The following is a 23,411-nucleotide window of genomic DNA, read 5'->3' as shown; positions in this document are numbered from 1 at the left end:
TAGGCGCTTACATGCGGCGGATAGCGGCGGGTGGACTTTCAACTCATTATTATTCATCTATGTCGTGGTAACGTCTTTAATTTGGCTTTATTTCAGTTCGAACTTCTTTCCAGCACAATCGAATGCGTCGCAATCACAAATTAGGCGCTTACATGCGGCGGATAGCGGCAGGTGGGCTTTCATCTCATTATTATTCATCTATTTCGTGGTAACGTCTTTAATTTGGCTTTATTTCAGTTCGAACTTCTTTCCAGCACAATCGAACGCGTCGCAATCACAAATTAGGCGCTTACATGCGGCGGATAGCGGCGGGTGGACTTTCAACTCATTATTATTCATCTATGTCGTGGTAACGTCTTTAATTTGGCTTTATTTCAGTTCGAACTTCTTTCCACCGCAATCGAACGCGTCACAATCACAAATTAGGCGCTTACATGCGGCGGATAGCGGCAGGTGGACTTTCATCTCATTATTATTCATCTATGTCGTGGTAACGTCTTTAATTTGGCTTTATTTCAGTTCGAACTTCATTCCAGCACAATCGAACGCATCACAATCACAAATTAGGCGCTTACATGCGGCGGATAGCGGCGGTGGACTTTCAACTCATTATTATTCATCTATGTCGTGGTAACGTCTTTAATTTGGCTTTATTTCAGTTCGAACTTCTTTCCACGCACAATCGAATCGCGATCGACAATCACAAATTAGGCGCTTACATGCGGCGGATAGCGGCGGGTGGGCTTTCAACTCATTATTATTCATCTATGTCGTGGTAACGTCTTTAATTTGGCTTTATTTCAGTTCGAACTTCTTTCCAGCACAATCGAACGCATCACAATCACAAATTAGGCGCTTACATGCGGCGGATAGCGGCAGGTGGGCTTTCATCTCATTATTATTCATCTATGTCGTGGTAACATATTTAATTTGGTTTTATTTCAGTTCGAACTTCATTCCAGCACAATCGAACGCATCACAATCACAAATTAGGCGCTTACATGCGGCGGATAGCGGCGGGTGGGCTTTCATCTCATTATTATTCATCTATGTCGTGGTAACGTCTTTAATTTGGCTTTTATTTCAGTTCGAACTTCATTCCAGCACAATCGAACGCATCACAATCACAAATTAGGCGCTTACATGCGGCGGATAGCGGCGGGTGGACTTTCATCTCATTATTATTCATCTATGTCGTGGTAACGTCTTTAATTTGGCTTTATTTCAGTTCGAACTTCTTTCCACCGCAATCGAACGCATCACAATCACAAATTAGGCGCTTACATGCGGCGGATAGCGGCAGGGTGGGACTTTCATCTCATTATTATTCATCTATGTCGTGGTAACGTCTTTAATTTGGCTTTTATTTCAGTTCGAACTTCTTTCCAGCACAATCGAACGCATCACAATCACAAATTAGGCGCTTACATGCGGCGGATAGCGGCGGGTGGGACTTTCATCTCATTATTATTCATCTATTTCGTGGTAACGTCTTTAATTTGGCTTTATTTCAGTTCGAACTTCTTTCCAGCACAATCGAACGCATCACAATCACAAATTAGGCGCTTACATGCGGCGGATAGCGGCGGGTGGACTTTCATCTCATTATTATTCATCTATGTCGTGGTAACGTCTTTAATTTGGCTTTATTTCAGTTCGAACTTCTTTCCACCGCAATCGAACGCGTCGCAATCACAAATTAGGCGCTTACATGCGGCGGATAGCGGCGGGTGGGCTTTCATCTCATTATTATTCATCTATGTCGTGGTAACGTCTTTAATTTGGCTTTCTTTCAGTTCGAACTTCATTCCAGCACAATCGAAGCTCAAATCACAAATTAGGCGCTTACATGCGGCGGATAGCGGCGGGTGGGCTTTCAACTCATTATTATTCATCTATGTCGTGGTAACGTCTTTAATTTGGCTTTATTTCAGTTCGAACTTCTTTCCAGCACAATCACAAATTAGGCGCTTACATGCGGCGGATAGCGGCGGGTGGACTTTCAACTCATTATTATTCATCTATGTCGTGGTAACGTCTTTAAATTCGCTTTATTTCAGTTCGAACTTCTTTCCTCCGCAATCGAACGCGTCGCAATCACAAATTAGGCGCTTACATGCGGCGGATAGCGGCAGGTGGACTTTCATCTCATTATTATTCATCTATGTCGTGGTAACGTCTTTAATTTGGCTTTCTTTCAGTTCGAACTTCATTCCAGCACAATCACAAATTAGGCGCTTACATGCGGCGGATAGCGGCGGGTGGACTATCAACTCATTATTATTCATCTATGTCGTGGTAACGTCTTTAAATTTGGCTTTATTTCAGTTCGAACTTCTTTCCACCGCAATCGAACGCGTCGCAATCATAGATTAGGCGCTTACATGCGGCGGATAGCGGCAGGTGGACTTTCATCTCATTATTATTCATCTATGTCGTGGTAACGTCTTTAATTTGGCTTTATTTCAGGTCGAACTTCTTTCCACCGCAATCGAACGCATCACAATCACAAATTAGGCGCTTACATGCGGCGGATAGCGGCAGGTGGACTTTCATCTCATTATTATTCATCTATGTCGTGGTAACGTCTTTAATTTGGCTTTATTTCAGTTCGAACTTCTTTCCAGCAAAATCGAACGCATCACAATCACAAATTAGGCGCTTACATGCGGCGGATAGCGGCGGGTGGACTTTCAACTCATTATTATTCATCTATGTCGTGGTAACGTCTTTAATTTGGCTTTATTTCAGTTCGAACTTCTTTCCAGCACAATCGAACGCATCGCAATCACAAATTAGGCGCTTACATGCGGCGGATAGCGGCAGGTGGACTTTCCTCTCATTATTATTCATCTATGTCGTGGTAACGTCTTTAATTTGGCTTTCTTTCAGTTCGAACTTCTTTCCACCGCAATCGAACGCGTCACAATCACAAATTAGGCGCTTACATGCGGCGGATAGCGGCGGATGGACTATCAACTCATTATTATTCATCTATGTCGTGGTAACGTCTTTAATTCGCTTTATTTCAGTTCGAACTTCTTTCCACCGCAATCGAACGCGTCACAATCACAAATTAGGCGCTTACATGCGGCGGATAGCGGCAGGGGGGCTTTCATCTCATTATTATTCATCTATGTCGTGGTAACGTCTTTAATTTGGCTTTATTTCAGTTCGAACTTCTTTCCACCGCAATCGAACGCATCACAATCACAAATTAGGCGCTTACATGCGGCGGATAGCGGCGGGTGGACTTTCAACTCATTATTATTCATCTATGTCGTGGTAACATATTTAATTTGGTTTTATTTCAGTTCGAACTTCTTTCCACCGCAATCGAACGCATCACAATCACAAATTAGGCGCTTACATTCGGCGGATAGCGGCAGGTGGGCATTCATCTCATAATTATTCATCTATGTCGTGGTAACGTCTTTAATTTGTTTTATTTCAGTTCAAACTTCTTTCCACCGCAATCGAACGCATCACAATCACAAATTAGGCGCTTACATGCGGCGGATAGCGGCGGATGGACTATCAACTCATTATTATTCATCTATGTCGTGGTAACGTCTTTAATTTGGCTTTATTTCAGTTCGAACTTCTTTCCTCCGCAAGCGAACGCGTCGCAATCACAAATTAGGCGCTTACATGCGGCGGATAGCGGCAGGTGGACTTTCATCTCATTATTATTCATCTATGTCGTGGTAACGTCTTTAATTTGGCTTTATTTCAGTTCGAACGTCTTTCCACCGCAATCGAACGCATCACAATCACAAATTAGGCGCATACATGCGGCGGATAACGGCGGGTGGACTTTCAACTCATTATTATTCATCTATGTCGTGGTAACGTCTTTAATTTGGCTTTATTTCAGTTCGAACTTCTTTCCAGCACAATCGAACGCATCGCAATCACAAATTAGGCGCTTACATGCGGCGGATAGCGGCAGGTGGGCTTTCATCTCATTATTATTCACCTATGTCGTGGTAACGTCTTTAATTTGGCTTTTATTTCAGTTCGAACTTCATTCCAGCACAATCGAACGCATCACAATCACAAATTAGGCGCTTACATGCGGCGGATAGCGGCGGGTGGACTTTCAACTCATTGTTATTCATCTATGTAGTGGTAAGGTATTTAATTTGGCTTTATTTCAGTTCAAACTTCTTTCCACCGCAATCGAACGCATCACAATCACAAATTAGGCGCTTACATGCGGCGGATAGCGGCGGGTGGACTTTCATCTCATTATTATTCATCTATGTCGTGGTAACATATTTAATTTGGTTTTATTTCAGTTCGAACTTCATTCCAGCACAATCGAACGCATCACAATCACAAATTAGGCGCTTACATTCGGCGGATAGCGGGAGGTGGGCCTTCCTCTCATTATTATTCTTGGATTTCGTGGTAACGTCTTTAATTTGGCTTTATTTCAGGTCGAACTTCATTCCACCGCAATCGAACGCATAACAATCACAAATTAGGCGCGCAGATTCGGCGGATAGCGGCAGGTGGACTTTCATCTCATTATTATTCATCTATGTCGTGGTAACGTCTTTAATTTGGCTTTATTTCAGTTCGAACTTCATTCCACCGCAATCGAACGCATAACAATCACAAATTAGGCGCGCAGATTCGGCGGATAGCGGCAGGTGGATTTTCAACTCATTATTATTCATTTATGTCGTGGTAACGTCTTTAATTTGGATTTATTTCAGTTCGAATTTCTTTCCAGCACAATTGAAGGCATCACAATCACAAATTAGGGGGTTACATGCGGCGGATAGCGGCAGGTGGGCTTTCATCTCATTATTATTCATCTATGTCGTGGTAACGTCTTTAATTTGGCTTCATTTCAGTTCGAACTTCATTCCAGCACAATCGAACGCATCACAATCACAAATTAGGCGCTTATTAATCATCTATGTCGTGGGAATGTCTTTAATTTGGCTTTATTTCAGTTCGAACTTCATTCCAGCACAATCGATCACGTCACAATCACAAATTAGGCGCTTATTAATCATCTATGTCGTGGTAACGTCTTTAATTTGGCTTCATTTCAGTTCGAACTTCTTTCCACCGCAATTGAACGCATCACAATCACAAATTAGGCGCTTACATGCGGCGGATAGCGGCAGGTGGACTTTGATCTCATTATTATTCATCTATGTCGTGGTAACGTCTTTAATTTGGCTTTCTTTCAGTTCGAACTTCATTCCAGCACAATCGAACGCATCACAATCACAAATTAGGCGCTTACATGCGGCGGATAGCGGCAGGTGGGCTTTCATCTCATTATTATTCATCTATGTCGTGGTAACGTCTTTAATTTGGCTTTATTTCACTTCGAACTTCATTCCAGCACAATCGAACGCATCACAATCACAAATTAGGCGCTTACATGCGGCGGATAGCGGCGGGTGGACTTTCAACTCATTATTATTCATTTATGTCGTGGTAACGTCTTTAATTTGGCTTTATTTCAGTTCGAACTTCATTCCAGCACAATCGAACGCATCACAATCACAAATTAGGCGCTTATTAATCATCTATGTCGTGGTAACGTCTTTAATTTGGCTTTATTTCAGTTCGAACTTCTTTCCCCCGCATTCGAACGCGTCGCAATCACAAATTAGGCGCTTACATGCGGCGGATAGCGGCAGGTTGGCTTTCAACTCATTATTATTCATCTATGTCGTGGTAACGTCTTTAATTTGGCTTTATTTCAGTTCGAACTTCATTCCAACACAATCGAACGCATCACAATCACAAATTAGGCGCTTTGATCTCATTATTATTCATCTATGTCGTGGTAACGTCTTTAATTTGGCTTCATTTCAGTTCGAACTTCATTCCAGCACAATCGAACGCATCACAATCACAAATTAGGCGCTTACGTGCGGCGGATAGCGGCGGGTGGACTTTCAACTCATTATTATTCATTTATGTCGTGGTAACGTCTTTAATTTGGCTTTATTTCAGTTCGAACTTCATTCCAGCACAATCGAACGCATCACAATCACAAATTAGGCGCTTACATGCGGCGGATAGCGGCAGGTGGGCTTTCATCTCATTATTATTCATCTATGTCGTGGTAACGTCTTTAATTTGGCTTTATTTCAGTTCGAACTTCATTCCAGCACAATCGAAACACAAATTAGGCGCTTACATGCGGCGGATAGCGGCGGGTGGACTTTTCAGCTCATTATTATTCATCTATGTCGTGGTAACGTCTTTAATTTGGCTTTATTTCAGTTCGAACTTCATTCCAGCACAATCGACACGTCACAATCACAAATTAGGCGCTTACATGCGGCGGATAGCGGCAGGTGGGCTTTCATCTCATTATTATTCACCTATGTCGTGGTAACGTCTTTAATTTGGCTTTATTTCAGTTCGAACTTCATTCCAGCACAATCGACACGTCACAATCACAAATTAGGCGCTTACATGCGGCGGATAGCGGCGGGTGGATTTTCACTCATTATTATTCATCTATGTCGTGGTAAACGTCTTTAATTTGGCTTTCATTTCAGTTCGAACTTCATTCCAGCACAATCGAACGCATCACAATCACAAATTAGGCGCTTTGATCTCATATATCATCTATGTCGTGGTAACGTCTTTAATTTGGCTTTATTTCAGTTCGAACTTCTTTCCCAGCACAATCGAACGCGTCGCAATCACAAATTAGGCGCTTACATGCGGCGGATAGCGGCAGGGGGGCTTTCATCTCATTATTATTCATCTATGTCGTGGTAACGTCTTTAATTTGGCTTCTTTCAGTTCGAACTTCATTCCAGCACAATCGAACGCATCACAATCACAAATTAGGCGCTTACATGCGGCGGATAGCGGCGGGTGGGCTTTCATCTCATTATTATTCATCTATGTCGTGGTAACGTCTTTAATTTGGCTTTATTTCAGTTCGAACTTCATTCCAGCACAATCGAACGCATCACAATCACAAATTAGGCGCTTACATGCGGCGGATAGCGGCAGGTGGGCTTTCATCTCATTATTATTCATCTATGTCGTGGTAACGTCTTTAATTTGGCTTTATTTCAGTTCGAACTTCATTCCAGCACAATCGAACGCATCACAATCACAAATTAGGCGCTTTGATCTCATTATTATTCATCTATGTCGTGGTAACGTCTTTAATTTGGCTTTATTTCAGTTCGAACTTCATTCCAGCACAATCGAACGCATCACAATCACAAATTAGGCGCTTACATGCGGCGGATAGCGGCGGGTGGACTTTCAACTCATTATTATTCATTTATGTCGTGGTAACGTCTTTAATTTGGCTTTATTTCAGTTCGAACTTTATTCCAGCACAATTGAAGGCATCACAATCACAAATTACGTGCTTACATGCGGCGGATAGCGGCAGGTGGGCTTTCATCTCATTATTATTCATCTATGTCGTGGTAACGTCTTTAATTTGGCTTTATTTCAGTTCGAACTTCATTCCAGCACAATCGAAATCACAAATTAGGCGCTTACATGCGGCGGATAGCGGCAGGTTGGCTTTCAACTCATTATTATTCATCTATGTCGTGGTAACGTCTTTAATTTGGCTTTCTTTCAGTTCGAACTTCATTCCAGCACAATCGAACGCATCACAATCACAAATTAGGCGCTTACATGCGGCGGATAGGGCGGGTGGACTTTCAACTCATTATTATTATCTATGTCGTGGTAACGTCTTTAATTTGGCTTTATTTCAGTTCGAACTTCTTTCCAGCACAATCGAACGCATCACAATCACAAATTAGGCGCTTACATGCGGCGGATAGCGGCAGGTGGCTTTCAACTCATTATTATTCATCTATGTCGTGGTAACGTCTTTAATTTGGCTTTATTTCAGTTCGAACTTCATTCCAGCACAATCGAAAGCATCACAATCGACAAATTAGGCGCTTTGATCTCATTATTATTCATCTATGTCGTGGTAACGTCTTTAATTTGGCTTTATTTCAGTTCGAACTTCATTCCAGCACAATCGAACGCATCACAATCACAAATTAGGCGCTTTGATCTCATTATTATCATCTATGTCGTGGTAACGTCTTTAATTTGGCTTCATTTCAGTTCGAACTTCATTCCAGCACAATCGAACGCATCACAATCACAAATTAGGCGCTTTGATCTCATTATTATTCATCTATGTCGTGGTAACGTCTTTAATTTGGCTTTATTTCAGTTCGAACTTCTTTCCACCGCAATCGAACGCATCACAATCACAAATTAGGCGCTTACATGCGGCGGATAGCGGCGGGTGGCTTTCATCTCATTATTATTCATCTATGTCGTGGTAACGTCTTTAATTTGGCTTTCTTTTCAGTTCGAACTTCTTTCCAGCACAATCGAACGCATCACAATCACAAATTAGGCGCTTACATGCGGCGGATAGCGGTAGGGTGGGCTTTCATCTCATTATTATTCATCTATGTCGTGGTAACGTCTTTAATTTGGCTTATATCAATTCGAACTTCATTCCAGCACAATCGAACGCATCACAATCACAAATTAGGCGCTTACATGCGGCGGATAGCGGCAGGTGGGCTTTCAACTCATTATTATTCATCTATGTCGTGGTAACGTCTTTAATTTGGCTTTATTTCAGTTCGAACTTCATTCCAGCACAATCGAACGCATCACAATCACAAATTAGGCGCTTTGATCTCATTATTATTCATCTATGTCGTGGTAACGTCTTTAATTTGGCTTCATTTCAGTTCGAACTTCATTCCAGCACAATCGAACGCATCACAATCACAAATTAGGCGCTTACATGCGGCGGATAGCGGCAGGGGGGACTTTCATCTCATTATTATTCATCTATGTCGTGGTAACGTCTTTAATTTGGCTTTCTTTCAGTTCGAACTTCATTCCAGCACAATCGAACGCATCACAATCACAAATTACGTGCTTACATGCGGCGGATAGCGGCGGGGTGGACTTTGATCTCATTATTATTCATCTATGTCGTGGTAACGTCTTTAATTTGGCTTTATTTCAGTTCGAACTTCATTCCAGCACAATCGAACGCATCACAATCACAAATTAGGCGCTTTGATCTCATTATTATTCATCTATGTCGTGGTAACGTCTTTAATTTGGCTTCATTTCAGTTCGAACTTCATTCCAGCACAATCGAAGCATCACAATCACAAATTAGGCGCTTACATGCGGCGGATAGCGGCAGGGGGCTTTCATCTCATTATTATTCATCTATGTCGTGGTAACGTCTTTAATTTGGCTTTCATTTCAGTTCGAACTTCATTCCAGCACAATCGAACGCATCACAATCACAAATTAGGCGCTTACGTGCGGCGGATAGCGGCGGGTGGACTTTCAACTCATTATTATTCATTTATGTCGTGGTAACGTCTTTAATTTGGCTTTATTTCAGTTCGAAATTCTTTCCAGCACAATCGAACGCATCACAATCACAAATTAGGCGCTTACATGCGGCGGATAGCGGCAGGTGGCTTTCATCTCATTATTATTCATCTATGTCGTGGTAACGTCTTTAATTTGGCTTTCTTTCAGTTCGAACTTCATTCCAGCACAATCGAACGCATCACAATCACAAATTAGGCGCTTACATGCGGCGGATAGCGGCGGGTGGACTTTCATCTCATTATTATTCATCTATGTCGTGGTAACGTCTTTAATTTGGCTTCATTTCAGTTCGAACTTCATTCCAGCACAATCGAACGCATCACAATGACAAATTAGGCGCTTTAATCTCATTATTATTCACCTATGTCGTGGTAACGTCTTTAATTTGGCTTTCATTTCAGTTCGAACTTCATTCCAGCACAATCGAACGCATCACAATCACAAATTAGGCGCTTACATGCGGCGGATAGCGGCAGGCGTGGACTTTCATCTCATTATTATTCATCTATGTCGTGGTAACGTCTTTAATTTGGCTTTATTTCAGTTCGAACTTCTTTCCACCGCAATCGAACGCATCACAATCACAAATTAGGCGCTTACATGCGGCGGATAGCGGCAGGGGGGCTTTCATCTCATTATTATTCATCTATGTCGTGGTAACGTCTTTAATTTGGCTTTCTTTCAGTTCGAACTTCATTCCAGCACAATCGATCGCATCACAATCACAAATTAGGCGCTTACGTGCGGCGGATAGCGGCGGGTGGACTTTCAACTCATTATTATTCATTTATGTCGTGGTAACGTCTTTAATTTGGCTTTATTTTAGTTCGAACTTCTTTCCACCGCAATCGAACACGTCACATTGACAAATTACGCGCTTACATGCGGCGGATAGCGGCAGGTGGGCTTTCATCTCATTATTATTCATCTATGTCGTGGTAACGTTTTTAATTTGGCTTCATTTCAGGTCGAACTTCATTCCAGCACAATCGAACGCGTCGCATTCGCAAATTAGGTGCTTACATGTGGCGGATAGCGGCGGGTGGACTTTCATCTCATTATTATTCATCTATGTCGTGGTAACGTCTTTAATTTGGCTTTCTTTCAGTTCGAACTTCTTTCCAGCACAATCACAAATTAGGCGCTTACATGCGGCGGATAGCGGCAGGTGGGCTTTCATCTCATTATTATTCATCTATGTCGTGGTAACGTCTTTAATTTGGCTTTCTTTCAGGTCGAACTTCATTCCAGCACAATCGAACGCATCACAATCACAAATTAGGCGCTTACATGCGGCGGATAGCGGCAGTTTTATTTTCATCTCATTATTTTTTACGTATTTTGTGGTAACGTCTTTAGTTTGGTTTATTTCAGTTCAAACTTATTGCCAACCCAATCGAACACTTCACAATGACAACGAAGGTGCTCATATTCAGTCGTTAGCTGCAGGTGGATTTTAAACTCATTATAATTCATCTATGTCGTGGTAACGTCTTTAATTTGGCTTTATTTCAGGTCGAACTTCTCTCCACCGCACTGTAAAGCTTCACAATGACGACGCACACGTTTACATGCGGTGCCTAGCCGCAGTTGTATTTTCAGTGTCTTCTCTCACTGTGTTCTGGCTGTGTTCTCCATTCGTCCTAAAGAGTTTGTAATTGTGTTCTGATGTTGTTCCAAATTTCATCGTAATGTTATCCTGGGGTTGATCTAATAGGGTATTGTGGTTCACCATCTTTACCGTATATACATAACGCTGCTGTCGGAAAACAATCTCATATCTTCATTTTTCTGTTTTTGAAATGCTGGTTGACCATGAAGAAAGAAACGGCCCATAATTACTTACATTAAAAATAAAGTAGGTTTTTACCTTTTCCTGTGAAATTATCATTTTAGACATATAAAGTTTTCTTCAAATAACAGTGATTTGCTACATTTACAATACATGGCCATCTCTCATTTTTATATAGGTAAGTACTTTCAGCTATAGTTTTGATCAACTCTTTTTTCTCTTTACAGGTTTTACTCTGGCTTTCCTCCCCCTCTACAGGATATCTGTGACATCACCCAGCTCCTGTAAGAGGACAGAGAAGTGTTCTAATGAAGTGTAATGTGTTAGACAGTCTTGGTGATGCGTCCTGGCCACTGACATCATCACATAGGGTTCTAGAAGTGTTCTGATGATCTGGTGGTTTTGTAATGGTGTTCTTTTGGTGCTGTAAAGGTGTTTTGTTGGTGTAATAATAATTTTCTAATGTTTTTCTGGTGATTTTGTATTGTTTTTTCATTGTGCTCTAATGGTGTTTTGATGGTTGTCTGATGGTGTTCTAAAGGTACTCTAACAGTGCTCTAAATGTGCTCTCCTGGAGTTCATAATGAGTTCTGATGGTGTTCTAATGGTGTTCTGATGACGTTCTGGTGGTGTTCCACCAGACGACCCAGACAGCAGTGCTCTTAGTTTTGTCTTATATCACACCAGTCTATCAGGTAGATACTGTTTCAGGGCAGTCAGGGCAATAAGCATCACTTGCTAACAGCTAGCTAGCTAATTCGCTTGTGTTTCCTATGCAAATCTAGCGAGTCACTGTTTTTATTGTTCGCTCTCAAAAAATAATGTATGAAATTATAACGTCACTACTGTTAAAACAGTAAGTTAGCGCCGTCTAAGCGTTGCCCCCCATCATCAGGAGATCACGAGTTCGATCCCTGGTGATGCTACAGGCGTCCGTAGCCGGGAGTCCGAGAGAGCACAACTGGCCTCGCTCTCTCTGGGTGGGTAGGATGGCCCCCATCACTTAACACGATGCTAGTCAGCGCAGGCGTCTGTTTTGAAATCACCTTCTTTCTCTCTCATGATTGTCTGTAATAATAACTAATAATAGCTGTGATAATTATGTACAGTACTTTAATTTCTGATGCTTATGTAATTTAAAATCTAGTACTTTCACTTTTAATATTCATTAAGTGATATTTTATTGAGAGCACTTCTGCTTTTACTCAAGTACAGACGCCTCCCAGGAGAGGCTAGAATAGAACGCTGACCGCCTATGTGGGTATTTCTCCGGTTTGGAAGCAATGTCTTTACTGGACTGAGAGGCTTGTATGCTTATACAAATTCACTAAGTCAACATAAATATTCCTGTGTCTTTTTCAATGATTAAAATTAGTATTTTCATTTACTAAATGTGTTGTCTTCCCACAGCTATCCATCTGCTGCATCTGATTATCCACTAATAAGGCCTTACATCTTGTCCCAGGTACTTTTGTTTACAGTGACATTTGTAGTGTTGCTTTTCATAAAATTAGTATATATTTATTCACATATATTACTATATAATAAGCACAATATTATGTTTTTGAAACAATGGCTTACCTGCTTTGCTTTTTTCTTTATTTTTCACAGTGTTGTAGCTAACTTGGCTATTTTTAATTCTTAAACTGATCTGAACTGGGCAAAGTGAAACTGCTCTGCGCTCAAAGTGCCTTGTGTGGTTAAAGTGAAATCTTGTGCTAAAATCGTCACTGGGCTGGGGTCTGTGTGATTCCCAGTATTTGGTTCAATTCAGGGTTCTAGCTGAGGTGCTCTTGTTGATGTCTCTAGTGAAACTTTGGCTGCATCTGCGGGCCGAAGTAAGAAACTGCAGATCTGGGACGTTTACATGAAAATTAGTCCTTGGCCACCCTTGTGGCCCACTGAGTGAACTGCAGTTAAATTGTATCTAGTGCCCCTGTGGTCGACATAGTGAATTGCAAGGTAGAAACCTCTAGTGCCGGACTCAGTGTATTGCAAAATAACAACGTTCTCTGGCGCTTTCTAGTGCTCAAAGTAGTGTATGACAAAATAAAATGATCCTCTGGCGCCATCTAGTGGTTAGACTAGTGCATTGTGTATTGCAAATTAAAATTGCTCTCTGACGCTATCTAGTGGTTAAATTGGTGTACTGCAAATTAACATCACCCTCTGGTGCCATCTAGTTGAAATAGCCAATTGCAAAATAAAATTGCCATTTTGTTAATCTGACGAGTAGTGAATCACAGAGTATAGCTAAAACAGTCTGCCTGCGATGGTCATCTTAGAAAAGTACAACTTATTTTTCTCTGACCCTTCACTTTGTGATTTGGATAATGGAATTTGCTCTGCATATGCAAATCACTAGTGGGAGAACAGTTAAAGAGTGGTAAAATTACAATATTGAAAACGTTGTGAAAGATTAATTGCTCTGTGCTCAGATTGTTTTGTGTGGTTAAAGTGAATTTGTGCACACTTGGTGAACTGCAATTAAATTGTATCTAGAGCCCCTGTGGTTGACATAGTGATTTCAAGGTAGACCCCTCTGGCTCCCTCTAGTGTCTGACTGAATGTAACACAATAACACAATTCTCTGGCACCATCTAGTGGTCAAACCAGCATCATCCATCTGCAGAGCAGGAAAGCCAGCCGCAGTTCTAGACCAGCAGTTCTAGGGTATGCCATACTTTTAGACGTACGCCACATACAAGAACGACGAGTACCTGTTACACTCATTTCGGAAGGTTATTTTTGGATCGTTGTAATTTCTCTCTTGTTATAATGGATGAATATGGTGTACTTTAGTTAGCTATGTGGTTATTCACTGGCGCTTTCTAGCGCTCAAACCAACCTTAAAGACGACCTGCTGCAGAAGCTTCGTGAGCTCAGTTTGCTAAGGGAACAAAGCTCACGGGGGCCCGCTCGCACCCGGCAGACCTCTGCGTCTCCCGACGAGGGTGGCCCGGGGAGGGTCCGCCGAACGGCAGAAGTGTGGGAAGAGGGCTGGGGTCGGTGCTAGGCTAAAGGGTAACCTAGCGGAGAACCTCACCTGGACCCCGAACACCAGCTTCATAACCGAGAAAGCCCAGCAGCGTCTCTATTCCCTGCGGAAGTTAAGGAAAGCTTATTTCCCACCCGTCATCCTTACCACCTTCTATAGAGGCACCATAGAGAGCATCCTCAGCAGCTGCATTACAGCCCGGTTTGGGAATTGCACCGCTTTCGAACGCAAGACCCTCCAGCGAATAGTGAGGACAGCTGAAAAGATCATCGGGGTCTCTCTTTCCTCCATCACAGATATTTACACCACACGCTGCATCCGAAAAGCCACTAGCGTTGTGACTGACTGACCCCACACACCCCTCACACGAACTCCTCTGCCATCTGGAAGAAGGTACCGCAGCGTTCGGGCCGTCACAGCCAGACTGGGCAACAGCGTCTTTCAAAAAGCCATGAGATTCCTCAACTCCCACGGACCCACACACACATATACATAACTCCCACACGGACCCACACACACATATACATAACTCCCACACGGACCCACACACACATATACATAACTCTCACACGGACCCCCACACACATATACATAACTCCCACACGGACCCACACACACATATACATAACTCCCACACGGACCCACACACACATATACATAACTCTCACACGGACCCACACACACATATACATAACTCCCACACGGACCCACACACACATATACATAACTCCCACACGGACCCACACACACGCATAACAATATGGGACTAACTCACTCCCCACTCCCACTTCTTGCAGTTCCAAATCATGAACACTGTATTTAAATATAGTTATTGCATTTCACAGAAACACTTCACGTAATATAATTGTAGATCTGAATACTTGCATTTTGCACATTTTACTTCACTTGACTTGCTGCTAGAATTACTGTTTCAACCAAATACTGTATGCTGTGTATTGCTGTTCTGATTGCTACCTCAGTGACTGCTATGCTCATATATGCTAGGCTCTCTTCTAAGCTGCTAATATGTCATAGTATGTAGCTCTGTGTTGCACAGCTCCACATACTCTCAGTACCGTGTACTGCCTGTGTTCTGTTTTGTATTTATTGTAAGTCTTTCGTATTTATTTACTGAACTGTACTTGTGTTCCTGTGTTGGTCCTGAAGGAATGTTGTTTCGTTTCACTGTGTACTTGTATGTAGCTGAAATGACAAAAAAGCCTGACTTGACTTGATGTTTCATATTTAGTTGTAGCTAATTTGACTAATTTTGACACAAAGTTAAGGCAGCTAGCTAACGTTCACTAGATTGTTAGATTTCATTAGCAGAACTTTTAGCTGTACGACCACCCTCGACTTAAAGTAGTTTTGGTATGTTTTTTCGTCATGATTTACAAGTTATTAGTGATAAACTAAATTCACTCTATTGGTTTAGTTCGATGTACATAGGCTACAGGTGCAAGTAACACTTAAAGTGCAGAAACAAGTTAGTGATCAATGAACCTGGTCACTAACTGCCGAGTAGCATCAGTCGTGTTTGGCTAAAGTCCAGGACTGGAGTTCCCCACCATCACAACAGTTTACCACAGTGGTCACCGAGCCTGGTCCTGGAGATCTAGCTTCCTGTTAATGAGCCACACCTGGTCCAGCTAATTAGCTACTTCACAGGTCCTTGATAGGCTGAATCAGATGCAGCTGTGTTAGGTGAGGGTAGGGGGACAGCATGCATCTACAGGTTGGAACTAAACTCTGTTTGCCAGAAAGTAGATCTCCCAGAAGAGGGCCGGTGGCCACACATTTTCAACAGAAAAAGATACCTCTGATGACTTTGCTTCAAAAAATCAAGAAGGCAGCAATGATGCACACACCACGTTCTCACACGCTGGCATTTATTTAGTCTGTCATTTTAGGGGGATTTCATCATTTTAGGTTGGGGTGTAGGACGATATTAGATATTAGAATGTTAAAACGAGCCGTTTACATTACGGAGCTTCAAAGAATGATCTATGTAAACGTGCACGGTTCGGATTGGCTGTTTGGTCAGAAACACTTCTTATAACTTCAGGTCGGTGCTCTGACATCACGACAACAGTGAATTCAAAACAAGCTGTTCCTGCATAACTTTCATATATAAAAAGTGAGATGACGTGAGTTTAGCTCAGACATAGGCTCTTTTAGATTGCGGGCCACGGTTCACACGCTGTTCCAAACTTCTCTGGAACTCTTACCGTCATTGAGAAGACTAATCAAAAATGCTTATAGACTTAAATAAAACTACTGTGTTCTTAGAAAAAGATGAGAAGGCTTCTTTTTTTGGTTGTGAATATATGAGGAACAGCTAGGTTGTAATTAACATAGTGCCTTAGAAGCACTTACCCTCAATGTGAAGACCAGCACTAAAATACTTACACAGTGTGAAACTGCAAACGAGCATCTGTCTGAAACGGTTTCGTGTTTATGACTATTATCCAGAAACCTATGAGCATTTTTCTATCGCTGACATTAAACCGAGCAGAAGGTGATCAGTACTTGTTGGATTTAAAGCCGCACCGTTAAACGGAGCTCAGCGATCGGTCGGTCAAATTCGGCTCTGTGCCCTAGGATCGTCGTTCGTGGCGACTCAGAAAATTAGCTTAATTATAACGCCATGTCAAGGAACGACTAAAAGAAGTTACCATCAATCTGAGAACCAGTCCTGAAACAGTCGCTTACGGTTTTACTTTCTCAGGGTTTCCAACAGAGAGCACACGTCTAGATCCCGTTAGAAAACCATGGGATGCATTTGCAATCAGCCGCCTGTTAAAGCATTAGGAACATCTCAGTTTATGTCAAATCATGTTCTGGCCTTCATGGGCTTTGAGTCGTTAGAGGATGCAATTTTTGTGTGTCTTGGAATCTTCAAGACAAACCCCCCAAAAAAAGGCTGCTGTGTGTGCAGCTTGGTGGCTTAGTGGGACCAGCCTTGGCCTCAGATGTGGGAGGTTGTGGGTTCAAGCCAAGAAGAAGAAGAAGGAGGAGGGAGAGGGGAGAAAGGGGAGAAAGGGAAGAAAAAAGAAAAAAGAAAAAAAAAAAAAAGTGGGTCAATTAAAGGGGCAACATTTTAGTCAGCTTGCTAAGTAAAATGAGGGTCCAAGTAGGTAGAATTTTTGCATACCCAAAGGGTTAAGTGCAACTTTTTTTCCCAGCAAAATTCTGCATAACCCCCTCTTGTCCTCTCTCCTGGGCCCCAGGGGGGGAGACGGGTATACCTTCCCCCCTGGTTCTTGGGTTGCGCGCTCCGGCCTTCCTCGCATGTCATGCATTGTACACCCTTCACCCTGTGTGTTTCACCACCACCGTGATGTGAGGATCCTGCTCGGGATATGAACCGATAACCTCCAGACTGTAGAGGCAGGGCATCTACCAGTGAGCCACAGGATCTCACAAATGTCCTCCTTTTTTTTAACATTTGTCTTTGTTTTTGCCATCTTTACTGATGAAGACATGCAAATGAAAGCCCTAAAGTGGGGCTTGAACCAACAACTCTCTGGTTGTAGAAACATGATTTATACCAGCAAGCTACAGGGCCCGCAGGGAGCTGTCCTTTTTTTTTTAACATTTGTCTTTGTTTTTGCCATCTTTACTGATGAAGACATGCAAATGAAAGCCCTAAAGTGGGGCTTGAACCAACAACGCTCTGGTTGTAGAAACATGATTTATACCAGCAAGCCAAAGGGCCTACAGAGAGCCTTCTTTTTTTTTAACATTTGTCTTTGTTTTTGCCATCTTCACAGATTAAGACATGCAAATGAAAGCCCTAAAGTGGGGCATGAACCAACAACCCTCTGGTTGTAGAAACATGATTTATACCAGCAAGCCAAAGGGCCTACAGAGAGCCTTCTTTTTTTTAACATTTGTCTTTGTTTTTGCCATCTTCACAGATTAAGACATGCAAATGAAAGCCCTAAAGTGGGGCTTGAACCAACAACTCTCTGGTTGTAGAAACGTGATTTATACCAGCAAACCACAAAGCCTACAGAACAGTGCCTTTTTTTTTGGACATTTGTCTTTGAGATTCCCAGGTTGTGCATCTACCCACATTTGGGCACATCTTGTGCCAGGATGATTTATGGAAGCGATGGTTCCAAAAGGCAGTTCCAGCTCTGGAGCTCTTACGGTAAAAAATGAAGACTGAATGCTTTTAGCCTTACAATAAACACTTGTAACAACACTATACTTTTTATGTTCCTGTTTTAGGAAGAGAGCTCTCAGGGAAATAGCAAATGCTAAGTAGCAGTAATGCTAACCAGTCGTCGCTCAGTATCCGGTAATGTCAGCGTCTGTTTGCTGTAGAAAAGGAAACGTACAGGTGAGGTTTTCTTCTGTGTTCTGTGTAAATGATTTGAAACAGTTTTAACTTTTCGATTTTAGCCGTTTAGCTCCGTTCACCCCCGTTCACTGAGGACCCGCTCTTGGGCACCCTCTGCTGTTTAGCAGTGATATTTTTTGAGATAAAGGTGGAAACTGGAAGAGACCAGACTCCTTATAAACCGGCTCTGTCAAACTTTGATTTGGCCATCCAGAAAGTTATGCCACTCCCTCATCCAGTGAGATAAGAAAAAAATGAACTATATTTGTATTGTACATGTAATTTACTATATTTACTCCAAATAGTACTGCTAAAGTATTTCAGTAACATAATATAGTGTAATGTTAGACAATCATGTTAAAATCTCAGTTTAAAACTATTTGTTTATTTTGTACTTTTGGGCTTTTTTTGTTGTTGTTACCGCAAATACTGCATTTTGGCCCGACACGAAAATGACCGCTAGAGGGCGCTAATGAGCGTTTCAAGTTGAAAGTATAAAAAATGAAAGCGGTCAAAAACTGTTTTGCTCCTCATCGCCAGCAGATGGCACAGTTCTGCACTGTCCCTCCTCATCACCAGCAGATGGTGCAGTTCTGCACTGTCCCTCCTCATCGCCAGCAGATGGCGCAGTTCTGCACTGTCCCTCCTCATCGCCAGCAGACGGCGCAGTTCCGCATTGTCCTTCCTCATCACCAGCAGATGGCGCAGTTACACACTCTCCCTAGAAACAGATCAGTAATCAGTGGAGTGGATATTCCTGTAATGAGCCACACCCACTGCAGCTAATTAGCTTCTTCAGAAGTGCCTGATTGGCTGAATCAGATGCATCTGTGTTAGCTCTTACCATACTATTGAAGGTTAGTCAAAAAATGCTTATGGCCTTAAAATAAGCCAGTGTGCTGGTTTATATGGTGTATTTAAAAAAACCCTGTCAAGACTTTCATCTGTGGTTTTTGGGTAAGAGTGTTATGTTACGGTGTAAAATATAAGGAACTGCTAGATTACAGATACTATGGTACCTCAGAAGTGTTTACCATCAATGTGAAGCCTGGTACTAAAATGCTTAAAAACTGTTAAAGAGCAAATGCACATCTGTGTAAAATGGTCTAGAGTTTAATCTCTATGACTGTTACAGAGTCCAAAAAAAACACTACTCCAAAAACACCTTTGTGTCTCTGACATTAAAATAAACAGAAAATGATAAACACAAATTAAATTGAAAATTTCAAACTCCAAACTCCTTTCTTGGTTGGTCAATCTTGGTTCGGTGGCCTAGGATTCTCATTCATGGTGACTCAAAAATTTGCAAAATTACAATATAACCATGCTAAGAAATGACTAGAGGTTACCATCAATTTGAGAACTAGTCCTGAAATAGCTACTGTTCATAAGAAAACGTAATGCGATAGAGACTAAAAAATATCCGTAACTACACAATGGTTGGTAAAATAACACTGAAATGACCAAAAACAGAAACGCACAAGATCATTGCAGAAAAGAATTACTGCTTAAAAATTTCTAAGCACAGTATCAAACAGAGAATTAACTGCTTCATTGGTCAATCTTAACTTGGAGCTCCAGCCTTCTTCTTTATGGTAACTTGTGAAATTAGCATATTACCATGTGTGGAAATCAATAAAAGTTACCATCAATTAACCAACTAGTCTTGAAGTAGTTATTGTTCATAGTGCCTTTTATTTGTATAAATTTGGGCCGCTCAGGTTGCGTCGTTTCCATGGCGCTGTGCTTGAGATGGTGGGCTGAACCAATACTGGCTCGCCTCAAATCCTGCCTACTATGGGTGAGGCTGAGGGACCGCCTCTTAAACACTGAAGGGCGGGGCATCGGCCCAAATTTACTCTACCGCCACCGCCGCGGCTCCCCTCCCGCTGATCTAAACACAACAAATTTTTGAAAAAACTGATCCCTGTTGCGATGCTGGTACTTACTCTATGTGTCTAGGCTTCTCGTTCGTGGTAGAAATACCTGTTTATTAGTGTTTTTTCTCGTCTTCACCGTCGTCGAGAACAGCGTTCACATCACAAGCCTTATAAAGACTCGTTTGAATTTTTTTATTTAATTGGCTTCTCTGATTGGTTGCTTGCTCATCAATATGCAAATGTATGCAAAACTGGTGTGTAAGATCAATAAGTCCATGAGATTCTTGGCGTCTTGCATTCTGGGAAGGTTATTTGTGCTGCAGAAAATCCAGCTGAATGACGCTTCAGACTGATCTTTCAGACTGAACTCAGACCAACAACCAGGAACTTTTCAGCATGGAATGAAGATCCAGAGGCCAAAATCCAGACCCCGTTTCCTGAAAGCATCACAGTGTTAACATGATCAGAGCTGTCAGAGCAAGTGGAAACAGTTAAACGTACCTCCAACATTTCATCAGTTACTACACAATCTATTCACCTCATTCACTCAGCAGGTTGACAACATAAAAACAATTGTGATGTTAAAAGTTTACTACTAGCAATACTGTCATTTACTTAAAGATTATATATTCATAAATTGTCATTCATATAAAAACCATAAAAACCTTAATCAGGTAAACATCAGGACACAACAAGCAGAGCAGAGAGCAGCCAAAAACTGATACCACCTAAAAACTACATTAGTACCTTAAAGAAAAACAGAGCTGCTACAAAAGCAGAGATCTATAATTTTTCTCTACTGGTCAAATTTCCTGAGATACTGAGGATAAGAATTGTCAATAAAAATAAATGAATAAATGGGAATGTAAATTAGAAATATCTAAAAAGTATCAGAAACGTTCTATGGGAATAAAAAGATCAAGCAAACAACCAAATCATAAACGGTCAGAAAAAGACAGCTGTACAACTTTTAGGAGTGTTTTCTCAAAACAGACACAAAGTCTTGTAAATTATGTCACTGTCACATTTCCAGTGAAGCAGCACCAGCACAGTTACATTAATCAGCAAAATCTGCTGCTAATAATTCCTGACAGTAGACAGTTCTGGGCTGACAGTGGCTTTCACACATGAGTGTTGGTCAACTCCGGGGCAGATGTTAGGCATTCAGGCCAGAATAGGGCCAGATGCTGTAATGTTGAGTACAGCTTTGCCTTGGGTCTATATGTGTGGGCCAATTCTGGCATAAACGTTATGCACCAACAGTGTAGAGATTCTAAAGATTACAGTTGTTTCCATATCATTTTGTAAAGATTATAAGATTTTTGACTCAGATATCTGACATATATTTTAATGAGTAAGTTAATGAAAAAATAATAAGTGTTACTGAATGTCCTGGTGACCTGAAATCTTCTCTGGCAATTTTAACCTGTTTTGAAGGCCACCAGCAGATGGCGCAGTTCTGCTCTGTCCTTCCTCATCACCAGCAGATGGCGCAGTTCCACACTGTCCCTCCTCATCACCAGCAGATGGCGCAGTTCTACACTGTCCCTCCTCACCACCAGCAGGTGAAGTTCATTACTAATTAAAGGCTTTTAGATTTAAGAGACGCCGCTGAGTTTAAACCGTAAGATCTCCTTCAGCTGAAGCGAACTCAGCTTCGCTTACACAGCCCTCAGGTGGAGCTCTGACTGTGGATCAGTTCTAGTTTGGAGGACTGAACTCCTCTCCTCTTTATCTAGAACACCAACATGAGAACCACGGCACTAAAAAGATATTTGTGGTTAACTAAACTCCCCGAAGAGCGAAACGAGGACGAGTTTAGGTCTTTGCCTTTGTTTAGGTTTGCAGTCTCTCTCCAACAGTCTTAAACGATCACTCAGGTGAGAAGAAAGTCACTATAACCACTATAACAGAGCACTAAGAGCACCAGGACGGAAACTAGAACAGCACCATTGATATTTTTGCAATTAGCACTTTGACTAACATTATTAGCATGTGTGCTAGCAGTTAGAGAGTGTTCTTGTTAAGATTCTCCTCATTAACGTCAAAAACATTGGCAGTTAAGCCCTCCTGAGGTTTGTAAACGGAGCTCTGAGCTGATCTGGTCTTGCTGAAGACACTGTTTCTGTTTTGTTCTTGTACCTTTACATTTTCACACTTTACTAAAATAACAGCATCATTTCAGTTCATAATAATGTCTGATCAGCCTACCTGACCTTGGAGCCGTTCTTCTTCCTCCATTTTGAGTCACTCTCCTTCTAACAGGACACCTCATTGGCTGATCTGTTAACATTTCATTGGCTGATTGGTCCGTTATTAACACAGACCTCTTCGTCACCAGCAGATGGCGCAGTTCTAAACTGTCCCTCCTCATTACCACCAGATGGCGCAGTTCTACACTGTCCCTCCTCGTCACCAGCAGATGGCGCAGTTCTGCACTGTCCCTCCTCATCATGTAACATAGATGATTATCATGGTGTAAACACTGAGCCAGTTTTAAAGACTTTGGGACGTAAAATTAATTAAATATTGAAAATGTTGTGCAAATAAACGTTAGCTTTCATAATTAAGTGCAATCAAGAAGCCAAAATCTGAACAGATTAATTTACAGTGACTCTTGTTTGTCATAAACTCCAAAAGTATTTTCAGAACCGCCTGGAGACTAAAGTCTTACACAGAAACCGAAAGAATAATCAGAGGTTTTGTTTTATTCCACAGTTCGAACAAAAAATTCCACTGTTTCTTCTGAACTGCTGGTGAAAAAACCTGTGACACACCTAATAAACTCACTGCTGCCTTCGATGGTACCTCCATCTCCACAACTGTGCTCATCATCGCCCTCAAGTGGTAGAAATAAATCACTGCATTACAGATTCAGAAAAATCAGTTTTTGTGTATTTTGTGTGGTTTTTCTTCACAGTAAACTGTCAGATTCCACATTCAAAACTGTTACTGAACAATTAGAATTACACA

The 23,411-nt window shown here is 41.7% G+C and overlaps 1 long non-coding RNA gene across 3 annotated transcripts; it reads right to left on the bottom strand.

Moving 5' to 3' along the window:
• Positions 1 to 18,059: 18,059 nt before the first annotated feature.
• Positions 18,060 to 22,748, bottom strand: LOC118801209. Of its 3 annotated transcripts, none has more exons than XR_005006482.1 (3): positions 22,650 to 22,748; positions 20,508 to 20,875; positions 18,060 to 19,279 (listed from the first exon to the last, which is right to left on the bottom strand). It is a non-coding gene; the product is annotated as an uncharacterized LOC118801209 (long non-coding RNA). The 3 variants fall into 3 exon arrangements; XR_005006484.1 differs by having other exon boundaries at positions 20,545 to 20,875; XR_005006483.1 differs by lacking the exon at positions 18,060 to 19,279 and adding an exon at positions 20,237 to 20,452 and having other exon boundaries at positions 20,545 to 20,875.
• Positions 22,749 to 23,411: the final 663 nt, after the last annotated feature.

The sequence above is a fragment of the Colossoma macropomum genome, unplaced genomic scaffold (genome assembly GCF_904425465.1).
Source record: "Colossoma macropomum unplaced genomic scaffold, Colossoma_macropomum, whole genome shotgun sequence".
In the NCBI taxonomy this organism is placed as follows: Eukaryota; Metazoa; Chordata; class Actinopteri; order Characiformes; family Serrasalmidae; genus Colossoma; species Colossoma macropomum.
This window is presented reverse-complemented; position numbering and strand designations above follow the sequence as displayed.